This window comes from Talpa occidentalis, unplaced genomic scaffold (assembly GCF_014898055.3).
Source record: "Talpa occidentalis isolate TD23 unplaced genomic scaffold, MPIMG_talOcc4v2.1 talOcc4.14, whole genome shotgun sequence".
Classification (NCBI taxonomy): Eukaryota; Metazoa; Chordata; class Mammalia; order Eulipotyphla; family Talpidae; genus Talpa; species Talpa occidentalis.
Genome location: NW_023601433.1, coordinates 62,688,891 through 62,702,151, shown reverse-complemented (window position 1 = coordinate 62,702,151; position 13,261 = coordinate 62,688,891). Strand labels below are relative to the sequence as shown.

Here is a 13,261-nt window from a genome sequence, read left to right as displayed (position 1 = left end):
CTTCCCAAGGCTGCCCGCCTGTGACTATACAGGCCTCTCTTTTTAGCAAATCAGCCCCTTTCAGGGGCAGCTCTCTGCCCACTCATGTCTGTGCAAGCATCCTTGACTTTCCTTCCTTTTTCATAATATAAAAACCTGCCCTTTTGAATATAAAGAAAATAAAATTTAAAAATTGGACATATTTAAGGTATATAGCATGCTGATTTAATATATATATGTAGTGAAATGATTATTACAGTCAAGCTAATTTGTATGTCCTCTCCTGACATAGTTACCATTTTGTGTATGTGATGAGACCATTTGAAATTGTTCTTTTACCAAATTTTCAGTATTCAGTATAATATTATTAACTATAGTCAATATGTTGTCTATTAGCTCTCTACACATATGCATCCAATATAACAAGCTTTGTATTGTATACCTTGATCAATGCCTCCCCATTCCCCCCAGCCTTGCCCGCATCCCCTGGTAATCACCATTCTATATTCTGCTTCTATGATTTTGGCATTTTCAGATTCTACATATAACTGAGATCATGTAGTGTCTGGCGAAAAGTTTCACTTGGCATAATGTTCTTTATGTTCATATATGGTGTTGCAAATGGCAGGATCTCCTTTTTAAAGGTCAGCACACACACGCACACACACACACAATCTTTATCCTTTTGCCCATCAATGGGCACCCAGGCTGCTTCCATATCTTGGTTATTGTGAATAATGCTACAATGAACATGGGAATGGAGATAACCTCATCAAGGAATTCAGTTCATTTCCTTTGGGTATGGAACAGGAAAAGGGATCGCTGGATCACATGGTAGCTCTATTTTTAAGATAACCACTTCTTAAACAGAGATTAACTTTGAATTTTAATATTAGAAAAGTCAATGATCTGGATCTGATAGGGGAAGCATGGTGTAATTTCTAGACAAGATTAGCCTGGCCATCCTGGCTCGCTGTGTAATGGCATGGGTGACAGAGCATACTGCATAGGCAAAGAAAGCAGCATGAATGGATGTCTAGGCAAAGAGAACTACGTATCTGTGGTCCAGGCAGAATTTGACAGAGATGGAGCAGAAAATGTATGGATTTGAGAGAAATGACAAAGAAAGCAATAGTTGGTTTTGTGACATAAGTGAAGAGAGGAAATGAGAGGGGAAATGAATAGAGGAAACTTTATCCAAAAGTTTGTGAGATTGTCAGGAATACTTTTAATTAGGCGCTTCATGGGTAAGTAAGGAAGTTAGGAGTGAAAGATGTTCTGCTTTCGATTAGTTATACTGACAAACTGTCTTTCAAAGATGAAGAATATCTCTAACCAGGCTGAATTGTCATGAGCAAATCATTCTTGAAATCAGTTTCCGTAGTACTAAATCCCTCCGATCCTGTGACCAAGATTTAACTGCCAATCCAATTCATTGGAAGTTCATGGATTCTCCAGGTTTCCTACTTCATCCTGCTTTGGCTGCAGCAAGTTGTATTTTCCCATTTCATCTAAATGTTCAAGGACAGTCATTCATAGTGTTTCTGTATTCTTTTTTAGCCTTTGAGGCTCTGAAGTTGTATCTCCATTTTCATTCACAATATTTTTTACTTGTTCTCTCTGTGTGTCTCTGTCTCCTGTCATTTTGGACAGAGCTTTCTTAATTTTGTTGGTCTTTCAAATAAAAGAATCATTTCTATTTTATCTTTTTGTTTCTTTATTTTATCCTCTTAAACAGTTGTTTATGTTCTCATGTAGAGCATAGCAGATGCTTAAGCAGTTGTAGGGAGAAATAATCTGGCAAAGCAGGTGCATGTCAAAGTACATTTTCCTGCAATATGTCTCAGCTGTTGACTTGCAAAAGGGAGTCATCGGGCAATTGGACTTGGGATTAGGCAAGTTGTCTGACTAAGGACAGTGGCGGCCTGAAGGGTGAGTGGGGAGAATCACAAAACACCTCCAGAAAATGCCCTCAGCTGCCCGAGAAGAGCTCCTATACAGATCAGAGTTTACTAATGTAAGTATTGTCCAGGTGAAACTAACAGTGATTAAAATTTTAGTTCATGTTAAATTTGGTGGAACAAATAGAAGAATACTGTCATCTAAAGAGCATTTTTTAAAACTCAGTAATCATTAACACTTCAAATGTGTGGGTGACATAATTCTCTAAGCAGAGTTAATAAGCAAACAATCTGGCAAATTTTAATGTGAGCTGCAGTTTGGACTTTACTTATAAGTTCAGTGGATTGAGCAGCCTTTTTTCCAGTCAAATCTGCATCGTAATGAAATCCATTAGTGCTGAAAATTTTATATTGGTGTGGTATATATATATGCATATATGTATGTGTATGTGTATATTATTACAGAGCTATAATTTGAATACAAATGCATATGGAAAGGGGGGAGGGAGAAATGGAAACAGTGTGTGTGTGTGTGTATGTGAGAGAGAGAGAATGTTCTAGAATCATTAACCATTAAATCCAAGCCTACAGTGAGTTAAATATCTTGTCCAAAGTCATATACTAGTTGGTAGCAGAGTCATGATTTAGATCTTTTCTGTCCTACCTTAGCCTTCATTCCATTTCTCCATGAATTTATCTTATTGCATCACATAAATAGCATTTGACTACTTATTACCAATACAAGAGTTAGGTAAAGTAGTCCTAGCCATGGTTTCACTTGCCCACTGTCAATTTCAGTTTGGAAATATGTACAAGCAAATATTTGGAGAAAGAGAAAGAAACCAATTCATATTACTTGTACTATAGATTATTATAATTGTTCTATTATTCATTACTGTTGTTAAGCTTAAACTCTGCCTAATTTATAAATTAAAGATTATGATAGATAGGTATGTATAGGAAAAAGCATAGTATATATAAAGGTCAGTACTACCTACAGTTTTAGATATCCACTGGGGGTCTTGGAAAATTTCCCCACGGATAAGGGGATATACTGTATTTGCAAAGATGACCACAACAATTCCTCCTATTCTAGTACTCAGGTCCGTACAGTCTCTACCATCAAGGAGTATATTTTATTTTCCCAAACTTTGGATTTAGTCTGGCTCTGAGATCGAATGATAGAATGCAATGAAAGACCTCAAGTCTTGACCTCAGGAGATCTGACAGCTTCCCCTTCCTCTTAATGGACCCAGCTGTCCTGGGTTCAATGAAACTGCTGAGACCACGTGAAGGGCATCTGAGATACCCAAGTGGAGAGCTCCACCACTTTGAGGCCACCCAGGACAAACCTGTCCATGGTCACCCCCTCAACTGACTGCACATGCTTGGTAGCACCCAGTTAAGACTGAATGGAGCAGAAACCATCTATCCCAGATGAGCCTAGTCCAGATCACAGCATTGTGAGTAAATCATTTCTTCTTAAGTTACTAATTTTTGAGTTAATTTGTTAAATGGTGATAATGATGCAGATATTAAAGAGCATGACTTTACAAATATGATTCTAAAATTAAAATTTTATTTCTTTTTGAATGGATTATTACCAATTCAAATGTCCATGTACACAGTACAAAATTTAAGATGCAAAAGATGCAAAAGAATATACACATGAAAATAAATTTCCCTCTTCTAGGGCATTGTTAAACCTTTCTCATCTCTCTGGAGTGCTTTAGAATATGTTAGGGCATAAGCAACAATTTCAAGATTATGCATAGGGAAAAATATCAAAATAGGAGATTAAAAAAAACATTATACAAATTGACATGCTTTGCTCCACTTTATGGCCACAAATGTTTTTCTCTGCGTTCTTCAGTTTTCCTTAGGAATGAATTCTAAAGGCCTCAGATGTCAAATCAAAAGGATGAGGTTACAGCTGAGTATGTGGGTGAACTTGTGGGTGAGTTTTATAGAATTAAAAATTATTGTGCATGTTCTCCAGTAATGTGAGAGTCTATCTCCAATGATGGGTTCAGTGACTCTAGAAAAACATTTCTGATATGTATTGTCCTTGTACTGTATTTGGAGAAAGCCAGTCAGGAAGGCCCTTGGTGTTAGCCCAGGAGAAGAAATCCAATATTGGGTCACTGGCTCACTTAACTTTCCTGGAGTCCTGGCCACATTCAGAATTTGGAATCCATAGTACTGACACTGTGGGAGTGAGCTGTCACCAGGCGTTGCCTTGGAGGCCTACCTAGCTGTGTTCTGAAAGTCCAGGTTTCTTTACTTGGCAAAAATCTCTCTTGTATCTACTGTGTGCCAGAAATGGAGGTAGATGGTACAGATACAAATATAAGCTGCATTTTAGCCTCCCCTCAACATTAAGGTTCTAGTCTGGGGAGGGGAGTCCATCCAGAATCATCCCATGGGCCCTATTCCAAGTTGAGCATTTGATCTGGCTTGGATCAAAGTTACCCAAAGATTCCATAGGAACATGAAGTATTCATCCCCAAACAGTAGACTTAACTAATGGGTATTGGTGTCCTGTCTTTGAAAAACCTTGAATCAAGAAGTTCAGAGTAAGTATCCAATTTCTCTTTACTGTTTTTGCTTTAGAGGAAATTATGGTTCCCAAAACAAGGAGTAAGGCCATGACCCGGAGCCTGCAGGCATTTATAGCCCAGTCCATGGGATGAGCTGCAGATTTCCACTTTTCAATAGATCTGCCTGTCTCGCTCCCTACTCTTTCTGGTGAATCCTCTCACCCACCCACCCCCACACCTCTGACTTACACCCCAGTTCTTGTATGCATAAATAAATAAATCTTTATATATATGAATAGAAAGATCTAGGTATTTTGTGAAGTTTAGCCTCTCAGGTACTGCCAAACTTGTTACCACCAACAGGTTTGTGACAATAGCAAAAACCCTTTTTCTTTTCAATCCCAGATTTAGCTGCTGAAAACATCTTGTGCATAAGCCCTGACACCAGGAGGTGAGCTTCTCCACACAGAGAAGGAGAAATATAAGCTGACAGAGCAAGGCTGATCAGAAAGCTGTGGACTCACAAATTCTGCCAAAAATCAAAGCTGTTCCTCAGCTCCAGGGCTACCTCTACTCTGTCTGCTTTCACCAGTGGAATTCACCCTTACAAGCTGGTGTCCTAAATTTCCTACAAGGAATCTTGTTAAATAACTGGCCCATTAAAAAAAAAATTAGAAATGACACATAGCACGTATAAGGTCATTTTCTTAGGCCTGGCAGGAGCTTCTTTCTCTAAAACCTGTAGCAGGGGACTGCACAGTTTGTTGGGATTCAGGGTCTAGGAATGGTCTGATGTTTAAGGGACTGTGGCTTTCGAGAATTTTGGGATGTAATTCGTTTACTGAAATTAGAGTAATTTGTTTACTGAAATCCATAATTGATATGACTTTTCTGGTGGTCATGACCCAAGCAGTTTTAGTCAGAAAAGCTTCCCTATAAATAAAACCTTATTCATCTGTTGCCAAGAAAATTAAAAAGCTTTTGATCTAAAATCCATTAACCCCCAGTCCTTAGTGTTTGTTACTCTGAAACAGAAATCTCCATTTTTGTACCTGGATTCAGGTAGATGGTAATCTAAGAGTATTAGAGTTGGGGAGAGAAGCAATTTGCTATGGTAGCTGAAGAAAGAGAGAGTAAAGAAGAAGTAAATCAAGTCATTTCTTTCTTACACACACATTTAAATCTCCAATTACCCTTTGATGAGGAGGAGGGGCAAGAGGAGGGATTGAAACAAATACCTAGGTCACTGGGTTGTAAGTTCTAATGTGAAAGTAGATTTTGTACAATTCCAACCAATCTGTTTCCGTTTCTTCCTTGATTCCTTTTGAGTTTTCTTCTGTGAAATATTGGCACAGAGTGCAGATGGGCACAAGTAGGGATAGAGCGCAAGAGAGCGTGGGGGGAGGGGGAAAGATCTTGATCTTGTTTTTTTTTTTTTAATTTTTATATTCCCCATACAGTTGCAATCCCCTTATTTTGGCCCCAATCTCTCCTTCCCCCCCGCCCCCCACAGTGTGTCTCTGGTTCATAGTTGTTTGTTGATTTTGATTTTTTCTTTCTTACAGTTATTCTTTTTCCTGGTCCCTTATTTATTTAGGTTTTCTAAATTCCTGCTATGAGTGAGACCATGCTGTATTTTCCTTTTCTTTCTGGCTTATTTTGCCGAGCATGATCCCTTCCAGCTCCATCCATGTTGCTGCAAATTGCATGTGTTTATCTTTTTTGATTGCTGAGTAATATTCCATGGTATATATGTACCACATCTTCTTGATCCAGTCATCTATTTTTGGGCATTTGGGTTGTTTCCAAAGCTTAGCTATTGTAAACAGTGCTGCTATAAACATAGGGGTGCAGGTGCTCTTTGGAATGGATGTTTCTGTGTCCTTTGGGTAAATACCTAGGAGTGGAATTGCTGGATCATATGGAAGCTCTATGTTTAGTAGGTCCAGAAATCTCCACACAGCTCTCCATAGTGGTTGGACCAGTTTGCACTCCCACCAGCAGCGCAGGAGAGTTCCTTTCTCTCCACATCCTCGCCAACATTTGTTGTTGCTAGTTGAGATCTTGATCTTTAATTGCAGGGCCGGTGACAGTGCGTCTGCCACCTACTGTTTCCCAGTATCTCTCATTGGTGACACTTAGTTTATTGTTTCCCACACTGTCTCTGCTCTTTCGAGAGTTTCCGAAGCCAACCAAACCAAGGCCACTGAAGGAAAACCTCCAGGCACTAAACTCCCCGACTTTCTCCAAGCTCCCAGCTGGCGGGGAGCAGCCTCCGCGGGCCTCGGTGGGTCCGGGGCTGGGCGCCTGAGCCAACGCGGCGGGGGCGGGGGGGCGGGGCGTGACAGTGGGCGTGTCCGGGGCGGGGCCTCGCCAGCTTCGCCCCGCCCCCGCCCCGCCCCGCCACTTAATTCGGACGCGCGGGTCCGCGGGGCGTGAAAGAGTCGCGCTGCGCCCGCCCGCCCGGCCCTCGCCGCGGTCAGAGCCGCCGCCCGCGCCGTCCTCGAGCCGCTCCCCGCCCTGGGCTGCCGGGCCCCGCCGCGGTGGGGAGGGCCCCGTGCGCCTTTGTGCACGCGCGAGGTAGGTTCGCCTCCCGCACTTACTTTCCACACAAAGACCGGGAGCTCGGGGGAGGCGGGTGCCCGTCGGGGGCGCTGGGCGGCCGCCGGCCGTGCCCGGACCCCCCGCCCTGAGGACCCTCGGGCCGGACGGGCCGTGGCGCTTCCTCCCCCTGCGGCCGGCGCGGCGCGGGCGGTGGCGCGGGGGTCCCCGCGTGCGCGTGAGGACGCGCGGGGCGCGGGGCTGACGGGGAGCCGCGAGCACCCCGCGCGCGCGCGGGGGAGGGTCGGCCGCAGGGGCGTGGCGGGGGCTGGGCGCGGGGCGCGGGGGTGCCGGGGAGGGGGCGCGCCGCGAGGGAGGGGAGCCGGTGGCCGCTCCGCCCGGCTTATTGTTGCTTCCTCGGCGCGGAAAACAGCCCCTGAGCCGAGCCGGGATGCGCTGCCCGCCGGGTGCGCCCTGGGTGCCGAGCGCTTGCGCCCCACTTGGCCCTCCCGCCCCGGCGCTCCGGGACCCGGCTCCAGGGTCTGAACCGGCCTCCGCTTGGGCAAACAAAGGAGGGGCCGCGGGGGGTTGCCCCGGTGGCTTAAAGGTGACCGTGACATTGATTCCAAACAGTCTGCAAGTAACTTTTACGTTTTGTTTTGTTTTGTTTTGTTTTACTCTCCTGGGTTCCAGCCACTCCATGAATCCAGTAGCCTGGATGGTCCCAAGAAGTGGGAGCAAGACGGGATACAGTGTTGGTTCCCCTAGATTCCCCTCAGTATCTGCAGGTCTCCCTGGGATGTCGTGTGTGTGTGTGTGTGTGTGTGTGTGTGTGTGTGTGTGTGTGTGAGAGAGAGAGAGAGAGAGAGAGAGAGAGAGAGAGAGAGAGAGAGAGAGAGACAAGGTTTTAACTTGCTGTGCAGGGGATGGTAAAGCCCCTTCTGAGATGGGAAGGATAAATGGAGAGGATTAATTGTAGGTCTTACTCCTTGCAGCATAACCCTCCCTTCTGAGTGACAGTGAAGTTGTCTGAGTCGAATGAGTGTGCAGACAGAGGGAAGAGGGCCAGGTAGACTTCACATTTTTGGACGTGAAGCTTTCTTGCTAACATGTACAGAACTTTTCTCCTCTGGTCATGTTCCCCCTTCATCTTTTTGGAGATTTTCGCTGTCCCACGTTGCTTTAAATTGAAATAGTAATCTGGGCGTCTGTCCAGAGAAAAGTTCTTAGTACTAGTAGTTGCAAGTATAAAATTATTTGTTTATTAACAAAGTTAAACAAATTACAGAAATAAAAGTTACTCATGTGCTCACCAGGCAGACACACATGTGAGGATGAAGGCAGCTGTGCTCCACTGAGGGTTTGGAGACATGGTGTGTTTGTGTCAGAGTGAGAATAAATGAGTGTGTTGCTGATTCTAATCTATGCCAGTCATATCAGTCTAAGATATATCCAGTAAGCTCAGGTCTACAGTAATGATTTGCCACTTTCACACAGGACTAATTTCTGCAAATTTTTTGAGGTACATCTTAAAGCCTTGCAAATAACCATCTGTGCAGAAGGGGGTGAGAAAAAATAGAAAAACGACAACACTGTAATTTCTAATTAATTTGGAGCGTGGACTGAGAGAAAAGTTTTATGGGCTAGTCTTTGGATTTCAGGAGTAGTTTGGGATTGACTTTTTTTTTAATTAAAATGAATCTTTCAACTTCTAAGATATTTGAAAAGTAAAATTGTTTTCTGAGGTTTATGAGGAATATGTGATGGAATCTACTCTGTAGAGCAAGGAATAGCAGTGGTTTTATAGCTGGATACATGCCTGCTTCTGAAAGATTTTGCATTGATTGAGAACGTAAGGATTTCCCAAGGAGCAGGGAGTCGTTCTGAGTGCATGTGTGCTCTGAAAAAAACAACCAATCACCACCAAAATTGTTCAGCATATCTAAGCACTGAATGGTTTTGTCATTTATTTTTCCCATGTAAAATTCTCAGACGTTTCATTTCTGTAATATATAAAGTGAGAAGAGGTCAGGAGACAACTGTTCAGTAGAAGTGTGATCACTTGGATGATGCAATATTTTTTGCAGTTACAAGAATTTACAAAAAAGGAAGTGTGGTTAGGTGCTATCAGGTGTTCATGTCCCTAACTGACTCTTCACTCTGTAGACCACAATTAGGGTACTTGGCCAGGTGCTAGTGACCTGTGAATAAGTATATGAAAAATGCAGTTAGTGTCTTGACCAGCACTGCTCCAGAAATAACACAGAAATCAGAAAGTCTACATACGAAAGTCAAAAGAAACTCAAGTAGGAAACATCAGAATCTCAAAATTTTATTTTTTAATCTGCCCATAGCCTTGGAAAACGCTCGCAGCACACCCAAGCTGGACCTGAAGGCAGAATTGAATAATTTGGCTCCTTGTCTCTGTTGCCTCGCAGGAAGGAGGGAAGCCTTGGGGAGTTGTGCAGTGTTTTCTTTCAACTTGCTGTGTTTTGGCTCTTTATGATGTCTGCACTCCTGTTCCTCTGCACTGGACATTTCGTTTCTGGAGTGTTTGAAAGTGGATTTGGTTTGTGGCAGAGAGAAGGGCTATGAGGAATGTCATTCCTGAATTGTGATAGGATGGATGCTGTCATTCATTCATTCCTTTGATTTAATTGTTTAAACTATCACAAGTAAAGGTGGAGAAAAGATTTTTGCTGATTTTAAGAGTTGAGATTTTTACTGATCTTAGGGTTGAGGAGTGGAAGTCCCTCTGAAAGTAGATTAATAATGTGACTTCATGTTACTGTTACTGTTGAATCTGCCCTGCCCTCCAGAATCCACTGGGCCAGTGCTTGGAGAAAATAGATCAGGAAGTTTGGTTGAGTGAGATTAAGATTTTACCATGTGTAGAAGTCCCCAGATAGCCCAGTGTCTAGAGAAAGTGTCTCTGGGCACTGGTCCATTTTGCATCTCACTTTAGGCACAGGTGGGATGGGGAGAACTGTGGTGCCAGTGGCAGACTTTGGGCACAGCACAGGGCCATGTAGTGCTGCATGACCTGGTGAGGCTTCGCTTCATTTCCTTGTGTAATGTCCTTATCTAATCATGGTCCACTTTTCCCTTTTCCTTCGTGACATTTCCTCCTGTGATCCTTTCTATGCAAGGATTTTGGGTCCTTTCCAGATGGGCTGTTCCTTCTTCCAAGTACTCAGGGAACTCAGCTGAAAATGAATTGATGCTTTATCCACCTGATACTATGGATTCCAGCACCTCATCACTATAGGGATTAAATCATCTGGCAAGCTGGCTGAGGTGGCCCTTTGGTGATGGTGAGTCAGCAAGGGCTTATTTCTAAGGGAGATGTCCTTTTTCATTTCCTCCTTCATTTGGCAAGCATTTATGTTCAGCCTGTCAGGCTCCGGGCACTGACCTGGCCTTCGGTCCACTGTAGTTGACAAGACAGACAGGAACCATGTCCTCATGCAGGGCAGACAAAGAAGATATTTAAAGAAATGCACAAGATTACACAAACATTGTTAATGACAGCTATATTAAAGAGCTGTGAAGACAAAGTAGCACTTCGGGAATTAAGGTATCTCAGAAAGCAAGATATAAATGATAGCTACGCCGCAGGACTGGGTTCTTGGCTGTAAGAGGTGGGGGAGGCGAGGAGTGAGCATGATTTTCCCAAAGTTCATCTGTCTAAGAGCAGGCGGGCAGCAGAAGCTTGGTTTGGCTGAACAGATGAGGAAGAATGTTGGATTTTGTCTAGAATTTGGCCAAAGTGATGGGACACTGTTTAGTGTAGAACTAAGGAGGGACTGGGACGTTCTGGTGTAATTTCCAGTGTTCTTGCTAAAGGCATGCAGGGACACTGTCTGAGCTAGCTCAGGGCTAGAGTTATGCAGGGGGGCAACTGATCACATCTGTGCCCACCAGAGATTTGTTGCAAATGAAAAGGCAAGACTGAGGTTTTGGGGGCAGTTGTGGAAGGACATACGAATATTTTTCAAACGCAGGTGAACCGTCACAAGGAAAATGGCAGAGAGGCAGAAAAGGAAGTAGGTGTTTTCTTTAACGCTAGGTGAACTCTTGAACAACACGTTCTACCAATAGTTTCATCCGGGGCAAAGCATCTGGTGCATAGCCATTGTAGAGCAGTGCTGTAGTCTGTGCTTCACAGTGGTGTTTTGGGGAGGTGGGGTGGCGATAATGACCCTACACACAGCAAAGTCTTGAGGTTCTACCCTGTGAAATAAAGCTCCTGCACTTTCCCATAAGAATTCATGATGTGATAGAGGCCTCTGGGCTGTCCACAGTGCTGTTATTGGTTGTGCTACTGAGTCATAAATTCTTAGCAGTCACTACATGGGAAAGTCTTAAATGTCAGAATGCCCAGCCTGGGCAGCTGGTTGACTGTGTGTGATGGGATTTCCCCCAAAAGCAAGGTAGAAAACAATGTACATTATGGGCCAGTTCTCTGTATCCTCTCTGGTTATAGGTACTTGTGACTTGGGGGTTCTCCCTTGTCCTTTGTCGTCAGTGCCTATTTGTGTTGGACTGGAGCATCTGTGCGGTACATTCCTGCCCAGTTCCAGCCCTGGGTAGAGGGATGGAAGTTTGAGGGAAGGGGCAGTTTTCTTTATGTGGTGTGGTGGAAAGGTCTGGAGCTTTGAGTAGAAATATCTTCGTGACCTCCAGTGACTCAGAATCCTTGAACTGTAGCATTCACATTGGTGAGATGAACTTAGCAGGATCCGCCTTCCATGTGTGGTACAGGCACATGTGAGGTCATGAAGCCCGGACACTTAGTCCCTGGGAGGTGGACAGCCATGGGTGTTTAGGCGGCTGTGCCACTGTCCACAGCCTTGAAACTCAGATTTTTTTGTAGTGCAGCACCATTGATGTCAACAAGTGGGGAGGAGGAGGGATTTTCTCTTCTCTCTGTTCCACTCCTCAGAATGCCCTTGTGCCTTCAGGAGTTAGATAACTTGATTTTGCTATCAGAAATGGCCCATTTTATTCTATTCCTGGACCCAAATTTTGGCAATCTTCATGAAATATCTTAATAAAGTGTCGGGAAAAGAGGGTTATAATACTGCTGTATAAGCTTTTCTATGTCATTATTAATCTGTGAAACAGAGAACACACTCCCTCAGAGTTGAAGTTAAAACTCTTATCCAAGTTTTTCAGGCATCTGGACCTGAAGCAAACTAATAAGTTTGCAAAACCATACAGTCGTATTATAATATGCAGGATATAATGCAGAATAGCATGTCAGAAGTTGTTTGTGAATGTCTAATGTAGATACATTAAAATTTCCATGTGCTGGAGGAAGGGGAGAATGTCAAATGAATATGTAGATGTAAAGGGACTTTCTTTATAATGTTATTTTAATCTAATTTACAATAGGGTTAAAACTGGCCCAGATTCTTTCTCTTTCCCTTTTTTTTTTTTTAAATTGAAATCACATTGGTTTATAGCTTTGTATGGCTTTTTTTTTTTTTTTTTTTAAGATTTATTTATTTATTTATACAAGCACTGGGTACAGTCAGAAGCGCGGGAGGGTGAGAGAATTCACCAGAGCCAGAGCAGGGAGCAGAGCAGGCAGAAGGACCAAAGTACACTGCTGAGGGGAGCAGCGGGCGGCAGGAGAGGTCTGCGCGCCATGTGGGACCCTCCTCCTGTGGCCGGGGAGCAGCTGGGAATCGAACTGGCGCTTCAGAGGCTGCGGGCAGCTTCGCAACCCAGCGCTCAACCGCTGCGCCACCAGGGAGGCCCAGCTTTGTATGGCTTTCTGGTGTATAGACATATATCAGTATCTGTATATACTATCTCATGCTTATCACAAAAAGTTTAGGTACCCATCAACATACAATTGACCCCTTTAGCCAATCGATTTTCCCTTTCCTTTCTGGTAACCACTATGTTGTTCTTGTAGTCTATGAGCTTGCTTTTATTTTGTTTTGTTTCTTTACCACCCACGACTGAAAATCATTTGGCATGTGTCTTCATCTGGCTTGTCTGGTTAAATGTGATACCCTCTAAGTCCATCCTTGTTGTAAATGGCAGGATCTGTTTTATAGCTGAGTAGTATTCCATGGTGTATATAGACCACGCCTCTTTCTTTTTCTAAAGAAATGCATGGAGCAGTATAGTGTGCTGGAAAGAGAGAGGCTTAGACTTCCAAAATTTTTAGGTTGCTGGTCCTAAGCTCACCATTAATTAATATATATTTGAGCAGGTCAATTATTTCTGCTTCTCCAGTTCATCATCTGTAAAATGGAATCACACTTGTCTACCTCCTCGAGTGTC

At 43.5% G+C, this 13,261-nt stretch overlaps 1 protein-coding gene across 2 annotated transcripts in view; it reads left to right on the top strand.

Annotated features, from left to right (window-relative positions):
* The window catches only part of FAM107B (family with sequence similarity 107 member B), a 200,240-nt gene that overhangs the window by 126,597 nt on the left and 60,382 nt on the right, over positions 1-13,261 (top strand). Inside the window, exon 1 of one of the 2 annotated variants that reach the window (XM_037510641.2) lies at positions 6,932-7,000. The exons of the other annotated variant lie outside the window; for it this stretch is intronic. The gene's annotated coding sequence lies outside the window, so the exon portion shown is untranslated. Of the gene's footprint in view, positions 1-6,931; positions 7,001-13,261 lie in introns of those variants that run through there. 2 annotated transcript variants of the gene reach the window in all.